Here is a 20,042-nt window from a genome sequence, read left to right on the forward strand (position 1 = left end):
TGGATTGAGGAATGAGGGAGATGTGAAAAATAGAGGCAGGCAGTCAAAAGAAACCCTTTGGGAAAGTTTCACTAAAAAGCAAAGAAGTGTTAATAGGTGGGCATGAGACTTCTGGATCTTGTATTAAAATGAGGCGAAATGAGCCTGCATAAATGCCAAAGCAAAGGAGGAGATTGACGTCTACACTGAAGGCAAGTGATGAATGGAAGGGACCAGCCCCCACACCCTAAAGTTGTCTTCCCATCCTTCCCCATCCCCTGGGCAGGGTTGTTCAGACCATTTTTTCCCTGACCACACCCCTGTGCCCTACCCCCAGCAGCCAGCATCCTTTGGAGTTACCAGGCTTGCAGTCCTGTGTCTTGTGTGATTCTGGCAGTCTGGCTGGCTGACCAACCAGGTAGGACAGGTCCACACAAAGCCACTGGCCTCACACTAACTTCTTATCCTAATCTGCTCTATGGGCACCTGAAACTATGAGAGGGTGTTAGGGGAGCTGAGGACCACTCCAGGGAGCCCTGTAAGCTGACCATGAGTGTGACTGCTGAAGGCTGGGCTCCCTAGGTGGGGACCAATTCTCCTTCTTTCTTCCCCTCTTGCTCCTGCCATCCACTTCTGCTGTTGCAGAAGCTGATGTCTGCAAATATCTGGCTGAAGCGAAAGCTGGGATTCCATCTCAATGCTTGTAGCAATATCAGGCAAAATGGGGCAGAGCTTTAGAGTAAAAAATAAAAGGCTTGAATCCTGATTACCCTGCTTTGAGAGTGAAGGTCCTGAAGTACATGTTTCCCAAAGTATAAACTTAATGCCTCTGTGGATATACATGGCAATTTTATGGCACATACATGATGATTTTTCAGTTGAAGCTGAAATTCACATGAATACAGTTAAACATATTAAAGTGAATAATTCAGTAGGGTTTTTTTTTAGTATATTAATAATGTCACACAACCATCAACTCTCTCTAGTTTCAAAGCTTTTCATAATCTTATAAAAACATTCTATACCCAGCATTTAACTTACATGCAGAGTATATCATGTGAAATGCCAGGCTGGATGAAGCACAAGCTGGAAACAAGATTGCCAGGAGAAATATCAATAATCTCAGATACACAGATGACACCACCCCTATGGCAGAAAGTGAAGAATTAAACAGCCTCTTGATGAAAGTGAAAGATGAGAGTGAAACAGTTGGCTTAAAACACAATATTCAAATAACTAAGATGGCAGCTGGTCCCATCACTTCATGGCATATAGATGGGGTAATAATGGAAACAGTGACAAACTTTATTTTGGGGGGCTCCAAAACACTGCAGATGGTGACTGCAGCAATGAAATGAAAAGACGCTTGCTTCTTGGAAGAAAAGCTGTGACCAACCTAGGCAGCATATTAAAAAGCAGAGACATCACTTTGCCAACAAAGATCCATTTAATCAAGGCCATGGTTTTTCCAGTAGTCATGTATGGATGTGAAAGTTGGACTATAAAAAAGGCTGAGCACTGAAAAATTGATGCTTTTGAACTGTGGTGTTGGAGAAGACTCTTGAGAGACCCTTGGAAAGGAAGGAAATCAAACCAGTCAGTTCTAAAATCCTGAATATTCATTGAAAGGACTGATGCTGAAGCTGAAGCTTCAATACTTTGGCCACTTGATTCGAAGAACTGACTCATTGGAAAAGACCCTGATTCTGGGCAAGATCGAAGGCAGGAGGAGAAGGGGACAACAGAGGATGAGATGGTTAGATGGCATCACCGACTCGATCGACAGGAGTTTGAGCAAACTCAGGGAGTTGGTGATAGGGAGGCCTGGTGTGCTGCAGTCTGTGGGGTCTCAAAGAGTCGGACATGACTAATTGACTGAACTGAACTGATAGCCAGCAAATAATCATTCCTGATTTCTGCCATCCCCTGGTAAATGTTTATCGATTTTCTCTCTCTGTGGATTTGCTCATTCTGGATAATTCATATAAAAAGAATCATACAATATGTGGCTTACTGGATCTGCCTTCTTTCACTTAGGGCTTCCCCGGTGACTCAGAGGTAAAGAATCTTCCTGACAGTTCAGGAGACTTGGGTTCAATCTCTGGTTTGGGAAGATCCCCTGAAGAAGGAAGTATTCTTGCCTGGGAAATCCCATGGACAGAGGAGCCTGGCAATCTACAGCCCATGGTGTTGCAAGAGTCAGACCCCACTTAGTGACGAAACAACACAACTGTCTTTCACTTAGCATAACGTTTTGAGGTCCACTCAAGTTGTAACACATATCAGAACTTCTTTTATTTGTCTGGCCTAACAATATTCCTTTTTATACATATACCAAATTATTTATTCATTTATCATTGGTGGACATTTGAGTTGTTTCTATTTGGTGCTATTATGAATAACCCTAAATGTTCATATACAAGTGTCTGTATGGATATGTTTTCATTCTTTTAGCAGGTATATATCTAGGAGTGAAATTGTTGGGTAACAATTTTAATAATTGCATATATATTTATTTTCTGTATATCATATGTATACATGTGTGTATATATCAGTTCAGTTCAGTCGCTCAGTCATGTCTGATTCTTTGTGACCCCATGGACTGCAACATGCTAGTCTTCCCTGTCCATCACCAACTTTCAGAGATTGGTCAAGCTCGTGTCCATTGAGTCAGTGATGCCATCCAACCATCTCATTCTCTGTTGTCCCCTTTTCGTCCTGCCTCCAATCTTTCCCAGCATCAGGGTCTTTTCCAATGAGTCACCTGTTCACATCAAGTAGCCAAAATATTGGAGCTTCAGCTTCAGCATCAGTCCTTCCAATGAATATTCAGGACTGACTTGCTTTAGGATTGACTGATTGGATCTCCTTGGAGTCCAAGGGACCCTCAAAAGTCTTCTCCAATACCACAGTTCAAAAGCATCAAATTCTTCAGTGTATATATATAAATATTTCCCAAATAAGTCCTTTATTACCTGCACAGTCTGAAACAAATGTGCCCACCACTTGTACTTTATTTGTACCTGATATTTTTAAAATTTATTTTGATTATTTATTTTATGTGTATCATATATATATATATGCATACATAAGTATATATTGTCTGAAGTCAAGGGCTTATTTATATTATATATTCACAAATATAAAAATGCATGTAAATATATATTTCATATAAAGTTATATAAATATATATTTTTCATATAAAGTTATATAAAATATATACATTTCATATAAAATTATATAAACTATATACATTTCATATAAAATTATGTGAAAATTATATTTATATATATATGTATGTATATATAAACAGGAAGCCCTTGACTTTAGGGCTTCCTGTTTATCTATGGCAGAGGAACCAGAGATCAAATTGCCACCATCTGCTGAATCATGGAAAAAGCAAGAGAGTTTCAGAAAAACATCTATTTCTGCTTTATTGACTATGCCAAAGCCTTTGACTGTGTGGGTCACAATAAACTGTAGAAAATACTGAAAGAGATGAGAATTACAGACCACCTGACCTGCCTCTTAAGAAACCAATATGCAGGTCAGGAAGCAACAGTTAGAACTGGACATGGAACAACAGACTGGTTCCAAATAAGAAAAGGAGTATGCCAAGGCTGTATATTGTCACCCTGCTTATTTAACTTCTATGCAGAGCACATCATGAGAAACGCTGGACTGGGAGAAGCACAAGCTGGAATCAAGATTGCTGGGAGAAAGATCAACAACCTCAGATATGCAGATGACACCACCCTTATGGCAGAAAGTGAAGAGGAACTAAAAAGCCTCTTGATGAAAGTGAAAGAGGAGAGTGAAAAAGTTGGCTTAAAGCTCAACATTCAGAAAACTAAGATCATGACATCCAGTCCCATCACTTCATGGGAAATAGATGGGGAAACAGTGGAAACAGTGTCAGACTTTATTTTTCGGGGCTCCAAAATCACTGCAGATGGTGATTGCAGCCATGAAATTAAAAGATGCTTACTCCTTGGAAGAAAAGGAGTAACATTATAAACATTATATCAAAAGGAGAGACATTACTTTGCCAACAAAGGTCCGTCTAGTCAAGGCTATGGTTTCTCCTGTGGTCATGTATGGATGTGAGAGTTGGACTGTGAAGAAAGTTGAGCACCGAAGAATTGATGCTTTTGAAGTGTGGTGTTGGAGAAGACTCGTGAGAGTCCCTTGGACTGCAAGGAGATCCAACCAGTCTGTTTTGAAGGAGTTCAGCCCTGGGATTTCTTTGGCAGGAATGATGCTAAAGCTGAAACTCCAGTACTTTGGCCACCTGATGCAAAGAGTTGACTCATTGGAAAAGACTCTGATGCTGGGAGGGATTGGGGGCAGGAGGAGAAGGGGACGACAGAGGATGAGATGGCTGGGTGGCATCACGGACTCAATGGACGTGAGTCTGAGTGAACTCCGGGAGTTGGTGATGGACAGGGAGGCCTGGCGTGCTGCGATTCATGGGGTCGCAAAGAGTTGGACGCGACTGAGTGACTGAGCTGAACTGAACTGAATATAAGTAAGCCCTTGACTTCAGACATGTATATTCATAAATACATATTATATATTATACATATAATACACATAAATAAAGAGATAAACAAATATATATATGATAAATAAATATGTAATTATTGAAATCAGTGTGCAACCTTATATTTATATTTGTATAACAGTTCTTCCCTGGTGACTCAGATGGTAAAGAATCTGCCTGTTATGAAAGATCCCTGGATGAGAACAATCCGCTGGAAAAGAGAATGGATACCCACTCCAGTATTCTTGCCTGGAGAATCCCATGGACAGAAGCATCTGGTGGCTATAGTCTATGGAGTTGCAAAGGGTCCCACACACCTGAGCAACTAACACTTTCACTTTCATGGGTAATATATGTATCAGTTCAGTTCAGTCGCTCAGTCGTGTCCGACTCTTTGCGACATATATATATATATATATATATATATATATATATATATGACAGTAAGTCCTTGACTTTATATATGTGAATTGTTTCTCAAGACAGCTCTAAGCAATTAATATCAATTTTAAAAATATCAGGTACAAATAAAGTATGAGTGATGGGTGCATGTGTTTTAGACTGTGCAGGCAAAATAGGACCTATTTGAGAAGTACTTAGGCTAACAGCTTAAATGAAGAGGCTCATTCTCTTAATTCTTTAAATGGGACATAGTAACAACGTCATGGGTGTTTATAAGGTTGAAATCCAATGAGAAATGTGAAAGCTCCCCAGTCTTCTCAGCTTAGGGGTACAGGTGGATTTCATAAATGTATTGATTTAACTTTGCAGCATAATCATATGACCTCAATTCCCTTTAAAGTGCCCCCTCCATTGCGGTATTCTTTCTGGGAACTTTTGAGCCACTCACATCCAGGATCAAGGCCAGCCCTGCCCGCTCCTCCTGGTGTGTGTTCCACAGCACCTGCTTTGCTGGCCCAAGAAGTTAGCATGCCCAGCTAAGGATGCTTCCTCCAGGGCATCTCAAACCTACAAAACCCTTGGGATTTCAGCGGGTTGGTGCAGATCCTGGATCCCCAGTATGCCTCCAAAGAAGAGTTGCTTTAGTTTCTCCTGTGAATTTTCTCACGTCTAGCTTCAGCCCATAGGCTGTGATTATGCCTATGACTGTGACTCCTCTGACAACTATTCCTCCTCTTTAGATTTCAGCCAAAAAAAAAAAATCCCAACAAGCCCAGTTCAAGCAACTTGATGCTTGCAGCCCACTCCCTCAGCTCTTTTCAGACAGAGCCAGGCAAACCTGAGTTCCCCATCAGTAATAATATGACTGGAGTCATATGGGCACATGGTAGAGGCTTATCAAACAGTCTTCACTTCCCTTATTAGGTTTTGAAGCTCATGTACCCCGACAACTGCCCTAGGCTCTCACTCGCATGTCCTGCTGCAGTGCGGTAACATCTCCCTGGTCTAACACCCATTGGTAGCACTTTGCCAGTCACCTTTCCGTATGTTACAATATCATCAGAAATTCTCACATACCTCCTGGGAGGTGTGCTTCCTCTCACAGATGAGGCAGCTGAGACTGAAGAAAGGTCAAATGACTTGCCTGGCACTAAAGCAAGTCACTGGAAATGCCAGATATTATGAGCTGAATTGCGTCCTTCTTCCTCCAAACCTGTTTGTTGAAGTCTTGATCCCAGCACCTCAGAATGTGACTGTATGAAGGTTGACTCATTGGAAAAGGCTTGGATGCTGGGAGGGATTGGGGGCAGGAGAAGAAGGGGACGACAGAGGATGAGATGGCTGGATGGCATCACTGACTCGGTGGACGTGAGCCTGAGTGAACTCTGGGATTTGGTGATGGACAGGGAGGCCTGGCGTGATTCATGGGGTTGCAAAGAGTCGGACACGACTGAGTGACTGAACTGACTGACTGACTGAACTGACTGACTGACTGAATTGGGTTAAAATGAGGTCTTTGGAGTGGGCTTTAATCCAGTTGCACTGGTGTCCTTAAATGAAGAGGAAATTTGGAGGAAAGCATGCATCCAGGGAAAAAGTGAAAGTGTTAGTCACTCAGTAGCGTCTGACTCTTTTGTGATTCCATGGACTGTATCCTGCCAGGTTCCTCTGTCCGTGGAATTCTCCAGACAAGAATACTGGAGAGGATACACATTCCCTTCTTCTGGGCATCTTCCCAACCATGGGATCATACCCACGTCTCTGCATTGCAGGCAGATTCTTTACCATCTGAGCAACCAGACACGCAGGGAGAATGCCATGTGAACATAAAGGGTGATGCTTCTATAAGCCACAGGATGCAAAAGATTGCTAGCAAAGCCCCAGAAGCTGGGAGTGGGGCATGAAACAGATTCTTTCTCACAGTCTACAGAGAGAAGCAACCCTGCTGATATCTTGATCTTCGGCTCTGGACCCTTGAGTTGTGGGATAACATATCTCTGCTTTTTAAGCCCTTAGTTTGTAGAGTTTTGTTATAAAAGTCTTAGCAAACTGATACAACAAGATTCAATCCCAAATATATCTTGAAGCACAGCACTCATTACCCACCTACAAGCAGACTGAGAAGCAAGGATACACACACACACAGGCACACACACACACACACACACACACACACACACCCTTCAAAACACCAAAAAACTTCAGAAATTGAAGTTCATGTACAACTTTCACTAGACTACTACTCAGGCCAACATGTAACACCCGTTTTATTTTATTCACAATTCTAACTAGTTTGACATATATTGTCCAATCAGGAAAGAGATGAAGCAACATGTAACATGTACTGTGTTTGCTAGTTATAGTTACTATATACCATTCGTAACTTATAGAACTCCTTTGATTTAAGATGTTTGATCCAACATGCATGATCTCTCCACTTACATAAGCTGCCTTCAAGAAGAAATAGGAATTTCAGAAGAATAGTACCCCAGAGTAAACAAATGGAAAATCTTAACGTATATAAACATACCCTCAGGGGAATACTTGCCTTTCAGTGAAGCTTAAAGATACATATTATGATCCCACAAATATTATGAACATGAAAATAGTTTTCCAGAAAAGAGCTTTCCCATCTGAGGACACAGGAAAATGCTCTTCATTGCCATGAAAGAATTCATCAAGAATAGTATCATTCTAAACTTAAAAGTCTAAAGGACTCAAGTTTTAACAATTTCAAAAAAGTTAGTCACTCCTAGAAAAGATAATTTCTTGAGATTCAAGAAGATAAGCATTGCATGAGTTCACAGTACCTTGTTCTCTCCTGCAATATTAGTTACATATAATCACCTGGACAACAGGGCAAAAGATCTTAAGTTACAGTGTTGTAAACCGTGTTCCAGGAAAGTCTCATCTCCAAGGTCTCTAAGGTTAAGCGTCTCCTTCAGTCCACTGTGATATTTGGAAATACAGTGTAATCCTAGTAATCATTTTTGACACATGTTCCCTATTTGATGAATTATCAGGAACCAAGTGGGCTTCCCAGGTGGCACTAGAGGTAGAGAATCTGCCTGCCACCGCAGGAGACGTAGGAGACTGGGGTTCCATCCCTGGGTCGGGGTGATCTGCTGGAGAAGGAAATGGCAACCCACTCCAGTATTCTTGCCTGGGGAATCCCACGGACAGAGGAGTTTGGCGGGCTACAGTCCATAGGGTTGCAACGAGTCAGACGTGACTGAACCAACTTAGCACATATGCGTGCAGGAACCAAGTGCAAAATAAAGCGGCAAGAGTAATACTCCATTGTGTATATGCACCACAGCTTTCTTATCCATTCATCGGCTGAGGACATCTAGGCTGCTTCCATGTCCTGGCTACTATAAACAGTGCTGCGATAAACATTGGGGTACACGTGTCTCTTTCAATTCTGATTTCCTCGGTGTGTATGCCCAGCAGTGGGATTGCTGGGTCATAAGGCAGTTCTATTTGCAATTTTTTAAGGAATCTCCACACTATTCTCCATAGTGGCTGTACTAGTCTGCATTCCCACCAACAGTGTAAGAGGGTTCCCTTTTCCCTTATAAAGCAAAATAAAGTAAAAATAAAAATTTTAAAAATTAAATACATAAAAAATTATGTAACAAATAAATAAATAAGATGGCAAAGACCAAGACCATGTTGATCACTTTTCCTGGAGCTGTCTCTTGATACTGTCAGAATGACTGCAGAATTGAAACAGGAGATAAAGGGGTAGGACACAGCCTTTAAAAGAAGGCCATAGCCATAGATACTTTGTTGGAACATGTTGTTAGCCATAGGTACATGTTGATATGAATAGGTAGAACCAATTAGATCCAAGATGGTGTATGAGACTTCCTCTAGACTTTGAGCCTCGTGATACCTTCACTGTAATGCATCAGGAAGCTAAATGATACAACTGCCAGCACCAGGACTGTTCAAAAACTGACCACATAAGGTCAACAAGTGGGCAGTGGCCCAATTCTGGAAATCCCATCCCTTCCCCCAAATTGCCAATATTCCTCTCACTGAATTCTTTCTGAGATGAGACATCAAGAGCCTGAGTTTCGCTAGGTCTGGAGACCAGATGTTTGATTTCAGTTAAAAGAACGTGGGTTCAAATCCCAGTCTGAGTTACACAATTTCAGAACGACTTTTTTTCTATTCCCCTATTTAGCAGACACATCCTTCTGAAGGGTGACCTAGGCAGGGCCAGTAGTCCTGAAGATTCTGTGCTCTAATCTGTGCTCTTTGCAAATGAAATCCATTCCCTAGGAATTCATTAAAAGTTTCCTCCAAGGCCAGTGCTGTGCTGGGAGTGGCTGACAGTGGAAGATAAGGACAATGGTGGGATAAACCTGAAGTTTGGGAGGAGAAGAGGCTGGATCAAGGCAGGTAAGGGCAGAGTGGGATAAGACACATGAGCCCTGCAGCATTAGTTTTCTAGAGCTTCTGTAACAAAGTACCACAAGTTGAGTGGTTTAAACAAAAGAATTGTTTTGTCCCACAGTTCTGGAGTCTAGAAATCAAGGAGTCAGCAAGATTGGTTCATTCTGAGCACCATGAGCGAAAGATTGATTCCAGACCTTTCTCTTAAGCTTGTACATGACCATCGTCTATCTATGTCTCTTCACTTAGACTTTTCTCCATGCCTGCCTGACTCCAGATTTTCCCTCTTTATAAGGATACCAATCATACTGGATTAGGCTCCTCCAGTGACCTCACTGCCTTCCTTGGTGGCTGCCAAGCTGCCAGCCAATGCTGGAGACACAGGTGAACACAGGTTCGATCCCTGGGTTAGGAAGATCCCCTGGAGAAGGGAATGGCAGCCCATTCCAGTATTCTTGCCTGAAGAATCCCATGGAGAGAGGAGCCTGGTGGGCTACAGTCCCTGCGGTTGCAAAGAGTTGAACATGACAGTGCACAGAATGACTGAGCACACGGTGACCTCACTATAGCTCAGTTTCTTCCATGAAGACCCTGTCTCCAAACAGGGCACCTTCTGGGGTAAAGGGGGTTATATGTGCTTACGTGCCCAGCTGTTTCCAATTTGTCCGACTCTTTGCAACCCTATGAACTGTCTTCCACCAGGCTCTTCTCTCTATGGTATTTTTCAGGCAAAAATACTGGAGTGGGTTGCCGTTTCTTCCTGCACGGGATCTTCCCAACCAGAAGGGACTGAACCTACATCTCCTGTGTCTCCCAGACTGTAAGCAAATTCTTTACCACTGAGCCACTGGAGAAGTCTAAAAGCAGGTTAAGTCTTAAAAACATTAATTTGGAGGGACACAGTTCAACCAGTAGTGAGGCAGGAGACAGATGAGCTGTAGGCTAGGCATTTACAGCTGGCTTCCTGTTTACATTTCTTGGGGCAGGAAAAAAGTGGGCTCCAGGCTAGACACTTAAAACTAGCCTCCTGTTCGCATCTTTTGAGGCTGGGGCTAGGTGGGCTCCAGGTTAGGTATTTATAACCATCTTCCTGTCTGCTCTCCAAAATGGAAGTAACAATTGAAACAGGGTAAAACAGTCAGACTTTGTCTCCTGTGGAAGCTTTAAAATAACCAGTCATGGCAGGAGCAGACAAGGGCTAAACCTCATTAGAGTAAAGGATCAGGAGGTCATTTCCTATCCTTGGGGCAAGAGAGACATTTCATGTGCACAGAAAGGCTCCTGGGGGGTCAAAAAAGAGGGGCCACTACCCCATAATATGTGATGCTAATATGTGATCCCATAAACCTCTGGGCTGCAGTCCATCTCAGGTAAAAAAGCTGTTGAGCAGGGTCCTAGGGTACATTAGGTGTGGAAAAAGAAGCAAGATAATTGGTCAAATGTAAACAAAGGAAATCAGTCCTGAATATTCATTGGAACAACTGATGCTGAAGCTGAAGCTCCAATACTCGGGCCACCTGATGCAAAGAACTGGTTCATTAGAAAAGACCCTGATGCTGGGAAAGATTGAAGGCAGGAGGAGAAGGGGATGACAGAGGATGAGATGGTCAGATGGCATCACTGACTCAATGGACATGAGTTTGAGCAAGCTCTGGGAGTTGATGGACAGGGAGGCCTGGTATGCTACAGTCCATGGGATTGCAAAGAGTCAGACATGAGTGAGCGACTGAACTGAAGCAAAGACTCAGAAGAACTGACCTGTATAAGTGACTAAACTCCTCTTTACTGCACTCCTCGGCACTAGGGGCTGCCCATGTCCTTTCTTTCTCAGTGTGCATACGCCTTGCTTCTATCTTAACTAGAGAAACCATTTCTCTGTGTACTCTCTTCCCACTTGTTGTGGTATGTCTTTAGTAATACACTTTTTACCTGGAAATGTATTTTTCACTGGGGGCAAAGATCCAGGAGAAAATAGCTCTAGCCTGTAGCCCTTGCTGGTTTGCTGACCAGGATTCCTGGTTTTCATCCAGGCTACAGGTTCAAGTCCTGGGCAGAGAATTACGATCTCACTTGGCACCACTGGTAAGTGCTGCTTCTTTGAGATCAGTGACAGAGCTTGGACTGGACTTGGCAGGGAGGAATAAGTTGGAGTGCAGTATAACACACCTGTCACTCAGGTGTGAAGGGTCCACTCCTTCATACCCACAGGAGGATGAACAGGGACACAAGTGAAGAAACTGCTGCCTTGTCTTATGAGAAACGTCCAGAGGATGGAGAAAGGGGCCTTCGTTTTGCAGACTTTCTGAGAACACAATTTCAGAATGTTTTCTCGTAAATTTCAAATCCCTACCAAATTTGTCTGGGATACTTATCACCCTAAAATGATACGTCTTGTTTTCTCCCTCAAAACGTAAGCCATTTATAAAATACTCCAAACCCAATAGAATGACCTGGTGAGAGACTAGGATGAAACAATACAAGACAGAAACAATTTTCTTATAGGATAGGAACCTGGGTGCAAAAGAGGCCACTTTGTTTTTTTAGAAATCAGCGAAAATCTCTAGACCTGTGCAACGGGTGGCTGAAAACTCCAGGCAGGCACTTTGAGAGAAACATCATTGTGTTAGTTTTCTATGGCTGCCTGTCAAAATATCACAAACTCCTTTTATTTTCTCTTAGTTCTGGAGGCTAGAAGTCCAGGAGCAAGGTATCAGCAGGGCTGACTCCTTCTGGTGGTTATAAAAGAGGTAGCTGTCACATGCCTCTCTTTTTGGTTTGTAGATGGATGCTGTTTGGGGGTCCACTGTGTTGCCCCAAATTCAAACATTGAAGCCCTAAACCACTCTCTGCCCCACCCCCCCCCCATATTCCAGAATGTGACTATAATTGGAGATAAGGGATTCAAAGGGGTGATTCGGTTAAGATGAAGTCCTCTGGGTGAGCCTTGATCTAATAATATGACAGAAAGAGGGTAGTGGGACACAGACACACACAGGGATCTCCCGTGAAGCCACAGCCCTCGGCAAGCCAAGGAGAGACGCCTCAGAAGAAATCTCCCCCTGCTGACACTTTGATCTCGGACTTCTAAAACAGAATCGTGACAAAATAGCACATATGTTTTTCAAGTCTCCCGGCCTGTGGCACTTTGTTACGGCAGCCTGAGCAGGCTAATAGGGTCACCTTCTCCCTCTGTCCCCTGACACTGTCTTCCCCCTGCAGGTGTCCGTCTCTGGGTCGAGAATCTTTCTGGCTGGAACACAAGTCCTATCGTATTGAGTTGACCAGAAAGTTCATTCGGGTTTCTCTATACACCCTTTTGACAAACCCGAAGAATATTTTGTCCAACTCAATATTAGGGCCCATGCTGACGGCCTCCCTTTAACCTGATTCCCTCTGTAAAGACTCTGCCTCCACACAAGGTCGTATTTAGGGGTATTGGGCATTAGGACTTCAGCAAGTACATTTGGGAAGTCACACTTCAACCCATAACAGTTGCTATTTCAGCTTTAAACACTGATGGACTGTTTTTTTTTTTTTTTTCCCCAAGCTACACAACTTGGCCAATAAAAGCATAAGAAAGAAGGTTTTAGTTTCCTCATCTATGAGGAAATGAGGGGTGTGAACACAGGACACCCAGCTCTGAATTTCTGTGACCCACAACCACCTTGACTTTCCTTAAATGCTGGCTCTGTTTCTCTTTAAGACAATGAACCTGACTGATTCCAACTAGGTTTAAGGATATGGCCTCTGGGCTTCCCTCAACCTTAAGTTGGAATGATTCCAGTGTGATAAAGCCCCCGTTGATACCAGGGCTTTGCTGAGGGCTACGGACAGGATACTTGCTCACGAGAGGAGGACAGGAAAATTGCCAAGAATAGTTATCACAGGCGGCAGGTTTGGGCAGCAAGTCTGTGAACAGAGGCAAACGCCTGCAGCAGGGCTTCGCTGCAGAGCTTGGCTAACATCCTGCCGTCAGTTAGGGCGGTTACCAGTGTTAACATCTCCACTTGGCAGCTGTGACTGAAGGAGCTCAGCCTGCAGAATCAGACAGCTCTCAGTGACGTCCCGGCTCTGAGACGCTGGTGGCCCGTAATGCTCTCCAAGCCAACTCCAAGGCGAAACGGCTCCCTATCCCCACGAAGCTGCCTATGAAAATTAAATGAGGAATGCTCATTGACTTTTAGTAAATGTCAGAAACACCAAAACCAGCAAAACAAAAAACACTGTGTCCTTTCACAGTCATGCAATTAATTTACATGAGTCTTCACCAAAGACTCAGTACACCTTTAGGAGCATTTCAAAGATACAGAAACACCTTAGCTACACCTTCTCTGCCTCTTTATTTGGCTGCACCAGGTCTGTTGCAGCACGTGATATCTTTAGTTGGGATCTAGTTCACTGACCAGGGATTGAACCCGGGACCCTGCATTTGAAGAGTCTGTGTCTCAGCCTCTGAACCACCAGGGAAGTCCCCTTCCTTGCCTCCTTGTTCACTATTCCTGTATTAAAAGTCTTCAATGAGGAAAGAGCAGTATAATAAGCCATTCAATTATGAATTCATTTTTAAAGAGAGCTGATTAATTTGTTAATGGACCAGTGTGCTCACTGGTTAATGAATTTTATAACTTGGTTAAATCCTGTACCTGTTCAATGAGGTTTTGCTTTATGCATATTCACTTAGCACAGATACTCATTTTGTAAATGGCACTTTATGAATATTTATTTAGCTGAATTTCACTTTTCAGCGTAGCAATGTATTCAGTGTCCCTATATGAATTATGCCATTCTATGGACAGCTGTAAGAACAGGAGCAGTGACACCTGCTCTGTGCCTCCACTCTCAAAAGTGAAGGCTCTGCTCTTCAGAACAATGGTCTGCTTTATAAAAAGAAAAAAACAAAACAAACAAGACACAGTGCAAGTTGACTCTTACAGGAGTGAAAAAACGAACATTAGCAAGTAGACACAAAGGGGATTCTTAAAAGAGCAACCCCAGTATGTTGTGGGCTCAAAGCTTTATATAACTCAATTGTGCATACATGTTGATATAACTTATTGGGTAGCAGTACTACCAGGCAATTTTATAAATCTCTTAACAGGAATTAGCTCATGTCATCTTTATATCATCCCTAATGATGGGTGGCTCATATGGTAAAGAATCTGCCTGCACTGCAGGAGACCCAGGTTCAATCCCTGGCTCGGGAAGATCCCCGGAGAAGGGAATGGCTACCCACTCCAGTATTCTTGCCTGGGAAATCCCACGGACAGAGAGGCCTGTGAGGTGGTGGTGGACTACAGTCCATGGAGTGGCCAAGAGTCGGACACAAATGAGCAACTAACACATACACACAATGATGGTGTGATGCCCCATACAGACGAGAAAATCAAGTTGCAGATGAAACAAATTTCCAAAGTCACCGAGAACTGGTGAGACTTAGCATGACTCTGCAAGATCTGACCAGTCTGTTGGTCACTCTTTGTTTACAAACAGGGAGACAGGCTTAGAGCAAAGTAGATGGATTGTGACTCAATGACTCAGTATCAGGGAACATGTGAAGGGAGAGGGAAAAACAGCAATGATGAGAGGTTACATTTACTGAGGTCCATTACGTATCAGATACTTTTGTACGGAATATCCTGCCCTCAAAAAACACCACTAAAATGGGTATTATATTCTTATTTTATAGAAGAGGAAACTGAGGTACAGAGTTCAGTAGCCCAAGTGCAAAGAGCTAGCAAGTGGTGGTGTCAGGATTCCAGGGTCACTTCCACTCTGCGAGACTCCTCCTGGAGTCCGAGAGTGAGGTTGCCGACACGGTTCAGCCGCAGGGACAAGTCTTGTTCTTTAAGGATGTCCTGGGATCCATTCGGGAGGTGGACTGTCACAAAGTCAAAAGCAGGGCTTATGGATTCTTTTCAGGAGCCTAAAATAAATATTTTATTTACTTTTTAGTTTATTTTTCACTGGATGATGCATGAAGGGAGAATGTCTAAAGTGGCATAGTAAGAAGAAAACTTAACACAGACATACGGCTCAGGAAAGTCACCGATTATCACAAGAGCTCAGAGGCCTTGCACCCCAGCCATGAGCCCATCTCACCGAGATGCAGTCACTTATTCCAGGGCCAAGAATTCCTATAAGCTAATGTTATGAAAGCCTCATGGCACAACACAAGCGTATGCTTTTGCTTGTCAACATCAGAGCTTGCCATGCAGAGAGACGCATTAAGAAGTGAGCTAGAGAACAAAAAGCTTTTTAAGCTTTTTAAAAATCATAGCATATGCAACAAAATCCTTTTTAAGAAGATAACACAATAAGGTGCATTATTCTTCAGAGAATAGTATAATTCTTCCAGAACTTATAGGAACAGGAAACAGCTCCTGCCCTAGGTGTTTCACAATGCAGGTAATGACCCAACGGTTCATCCAGTGGGACTTTCCAGGTGTTCTAGTATGTTCAAAAGGAGCCTTTTCAAGACCAGTAAGCAAGGAAATAAATACAGACAAAGGAGTATTGTGTGGGACCTGGGATTTAACTTCTCAACGAAACCTATATGTTTGATGCCGATAATGAATAGCTCTTCTTATTTAAAATAAACAAAGGAACAAAAACCTATAACAGAGTCCATTAGTTATATTAATCATGAGTGGAACCTCCAAGTTCCAGCAGGCCATCCTAAACTTTCTTGAAACCAAAAACAGTGGAATTTCTTTATTGGAAGTTCTCAAAGATCCTAAAGAGCTTTGAACACTTAATAATTTAGAAAGAGAAGAGATGGTATGGATACAAAATTAAAGAGAATATCACGTACAATGCAAACGACCGTGTATTTAGGTGCACCTCCCTGTCGGCAAGGAGGCGCTTTGTTCATAGTTTCATTTAATCCTCCAAAGAAGTAATCTTAAGAAAGATAATCTTCTACTCCTCCTCCAGTTGCAGGAAATGAACACAGAGAAGTTATGGAAACTGTATAAGGTGACACAGCTCAACATCAGTAGAGCAGAATTCTCACCTCTGTTTCTCTAAAGGCCATTCCAGTTCCAGGATAACAGGCCGCTTCTCATTTCCAACTTTCAAAATGGCTTTTAAAATTGGTTTTGAACTTTTTTTTAAAAAAGATGGGTTCAAGTAAAGAATAATTAACAATAGTTGAAAGTAGAATAATTTCTGTTGAAGATGGAATCCTAGTGAGAAAGAATGACTTTCCTGACTCACTTTTCTTCCTTGGAAAGAACTCACTTCTGCCATAAACTGGCGCAATTACTCAGAAGTTAGTATGAGCTTGACTATCAAGTTCAAAAGAAACTTTGGGAATGAGACAGTCAAGCTGGGAAATCAAAATGTTTTCTCTTGATTCCCAGGAATATAAGGGGAAATGTCAAATCTAGGTACAAAATCTGAGTCAGATGCCATGAGTATATTCATCATAAATTTCAGGAGGGAAGGAGTGTTGCAAATGCCAACATTTTATGCACTTGTAGGCAATAGATTCAAGAGCAATACATTTAAATAAATCAAAAAGTGTCTGTAAATAGGAGTAGACCATATTATTTATAAATGGCTTTGTGGATCAGCTAGTGTCCTAGGTCCTTATATGTTCACTCACTGAGTCCTCCAAGGAACCCATGAGTTAGGAATGGATGTTCTCATTTTTTTTTCCTCATATAATTAAACAAAACCTCAGGGCAGTCAGTGTGTCTGAAGTTTTGCAGCTGGGAAATGCTGGAATCGGTTACATTCACATCTGTCTAAATTGCCTCGGGAGACTGAGAGAGAAGAGACATCTGAATGCAGCTCCATCATGAGAATGAAAGAAAGTACCAGAGGTGTTTTCCTGAAGTGCCGAAGTCTCAAATAGGATACAACAGATGTCTGACTTCAAGTCTGACAAAATAGATAAAGAAAGCAGAAATGTCTTGGTTAAATGAAGATAGAAGGGATTCCAAAAAGATGTCCTTAGGCAAGAGAAGTGAGGCGGTAATTCAAGAGGCAGTGTGGGAAACAGGTAGACCCTTGAGTCCAGCTGCCTGTGGCTGAGCTCCATCCTAGGCCTGTGAACTTAGGCAAACACATGAGAGTCCTGATGGTGTGTGCGTTCGTGTGGGTCCACTCAGAACCAGATGTCAAGATGGGACTGCACGTGTTAGACACTTACTGGGGGTGTGGGTCAGTTGCAGCACAGGCCGCCAGAGCGAAATATTAATACCATGGAGCGGGTGGTTAAAGCCACAGAAAAATATTTTATCAACATTTTGGAGACTGGGAAGTCTAAGATCAAGGTACTGGGAATTGGGTTTCTGATGAGGGCTTGCTTCCTGACTTTCAGATGTTCAGTTTCCTCTTATGGGAGAGAGAAAGAGAGGTTACGAGCAGGAGAAGGGGTTAAAACAGTCTGTAGCATGCAGAGAGCAGGATAAAGCAGGAAAAGCCTTCCCTCCTCTATGTGGTTCTGATATGGGTGGAAGAAGAAAAAGGAGGAAGAAGGTTTGAGAACGAAGGGTCTTTGACTGAAACACACTTTCAAGAAAGTTCTGGCCAGGCTAATGTGTGTTCTTTCCTTTTATTTTAATTCTCTTTTTCAACTTTATTGAGTTATAATTGACACAATCTGTGAGATGTCCAGACTGTACAATGCGATGATTTGAAATAAATGGGCACTGTGGCAGTGCCCCCTGTTAAATTAATTCATACACTCATCACCTCATGTATTTATCTTTGAAAATATTTTTATTTATAGCAGAGTTGATTTACAATATTGTGTTAGTTTCAGGTATATAGCAAAGTGATTCAGTTATACATATACATGTATCTACCCTTTTTCAGATTCTTTTCCCATATAGGTCATTGCAGACTACTGAGTAGAGTTCCTTGTGATATGAAGAAGGTCCTAGTTGGTTATTTTATATAGTGTATTGTGTATATGTTAATCCCAACCTCCTAATTTATCACATCCCCCAACTTTCCCCTTTGGTAACTGTAAGTTTGTTTTCCATGTCTGTGAGTTTCTTTCTGTTTTGTAAATAAGTTCATTTTTATTATTTTTCTAGATTCTACATAGAAGTGATATCATATGATATTTGTATTTCTCTAGCAGACTTACTGCACTTAGTACAATGATCTCTAGGTCCATCCATGTTGCTAAAAATGGTATCATTTCACATTATTTAATCATTTCTCATGGTGACATAATATTCCTACATATATATATATATATATATATATAAAATATATATCCTAAGTCATGTCTGACTTTGCAACTCCATAGACTGTAGTCTGCCAGGTTCCTTTATCCTGGAATTTTCCAGGCAAGAATACTGGAGTAGGTTGCCATTCCCTTCTCCAGGGGGTCTTCCTGATGCAGGGATCAAACCCAGGTCTCTTGCATTGCAGGCAAATTCTTTACCACTGAGCCACGAGGGGAGCCCCATGAACACTGGTACGCATGTACCTTTTTGAATTATTGTTTTCTCCAAACAGATGCCCAGGAATGGGATAACTGGATTATATGGAAGCTCTAGTAGGTGTCCTTGAGACAGTCACTCACTGGAGGAGTCTTACACCTCATTGGAAAGACAGGAGTGCCCTGTCACTGGGCTAGGAGCAGCCAGAGGGAAGTGTGGAACTCATGGTAATGAAGGCAAGGGGGCAGCTGCTAGGACCATCAGCAAAGTGTGCTCCTCCTGCAAGAGATCCGAGGGGTACATTTCCCTGGCTGCTTCTGGGCAAAGATTAGAAGATACTAACAACAGAACATAGTTCAAACAATCCTTGGCAGGATGAAATGAGTTAATATAAAGTATATGGCTTAAGGCTTCCCAGATGCTGCAGTGGTAAAGAATCCACCTGTCAATGCAGGAGATGCAAGAGATAGGGGTTCAATCCTTGGGTCAGGAAAATCCCCTTGAGAAGGAAATGGCAACCCACTCCAGTATTCTTGCCTGGAAAATTTCCTGGACAGAGGAGCCTGGTGAGCTACAGTCCATGGGGATTGCAAAGAGTCAGACATGACTGAGAATGAACACACACACAGCTTAAAGTCTGCTACATGGTGAGCACTTAATATTCATCAGCTCTTATAAAATGTATTTCTCATACACTCTTGTCTTTGGGCGTCAAATGTAAAGAGTGCTCATTACACATTCACCCCAGATCATGTTTGTTGATCGCCAACACCTACACTTCAATTAAACATATCATTGGCTTTATTGCTTTGTAAAAATCTTCCGCAGATAATCAGTGTGGATGCTCAAAAAGGTTACTGCTCTGACAAATGAATCAGTCAGTCAGTCAGTTCAATAAAAGGAATAAGGAGCTCAATTTCCCTGACTTGAGGCTGGTGACCATAATACACAATGACGGAGCACTGGTTATGTTTACATTTCTAGCTCAGTGGAGGTACCTCAGAATTACAAAGTCTCAGAATTTGATGGAAAATGTTAAGCCATCTGGTCCAAACTCCATGCTCTGCTTGGATCTTCCAGTGAAACAATCATTGAGCCTTTCTTCACCAACAGCAATGATGAAACACATACTGTCTTATACAGTTGGCCATTCCTTTTTGAATGTGTTCCAGCTATTTTCCATCTGACTCTAGATCTGCCCCCCACTCTCTTCCACCCTTTGCTTTTCTCCATGAAGGGGGATCTCTGTGAACTGTATTCTTTTTTTTTTTAAGTTTTTAATTTTATTTAATTTTTATTTTGGCCATGTCACA

At 42.3% G+C, this 20,042-nt stretch overlaps 1 long non-coding RNA gene across 1 annotated transcript in view; it reads right to left on the reverse strand.

Moving 5' to 3' along the window:
• LOC138442201 (uncharacterized) overlaps positions 1 to 20,042 on the reverse strand; it is a 98,475-nt gene that overhangs the window by 69,705 nt on the left and 8,728 nt on the right. The window contains exon 2 of the long non-coding RNA XR_011257567.1: positions 13,318 to 13,474. This is a non-coding gene — a long non-coding RNA (uncharacterized lncRNA). The remainder of the gene's footprint in view (positions 1 to 13,317; positions 13,475 to 20,042) is intronic.

The sequence above is a fragment of the Ovis canadensis genome, chromosome 6 (genome assembly GCF_042477335.2).
Source record: "Ovis canadensis isolate MfBH-ARS-UI-01 breed Bighorn chromosome 6, ARS-UI_OviCan_v2, whole genome shotgun sequence".
Taxonomy (NCBI): domain Eukaryota; kingdom Metazoa; phylum Chordata; class Mammalia; order Artiodactyla; family Bovidae; genus Ovis; species Ovis canadensis.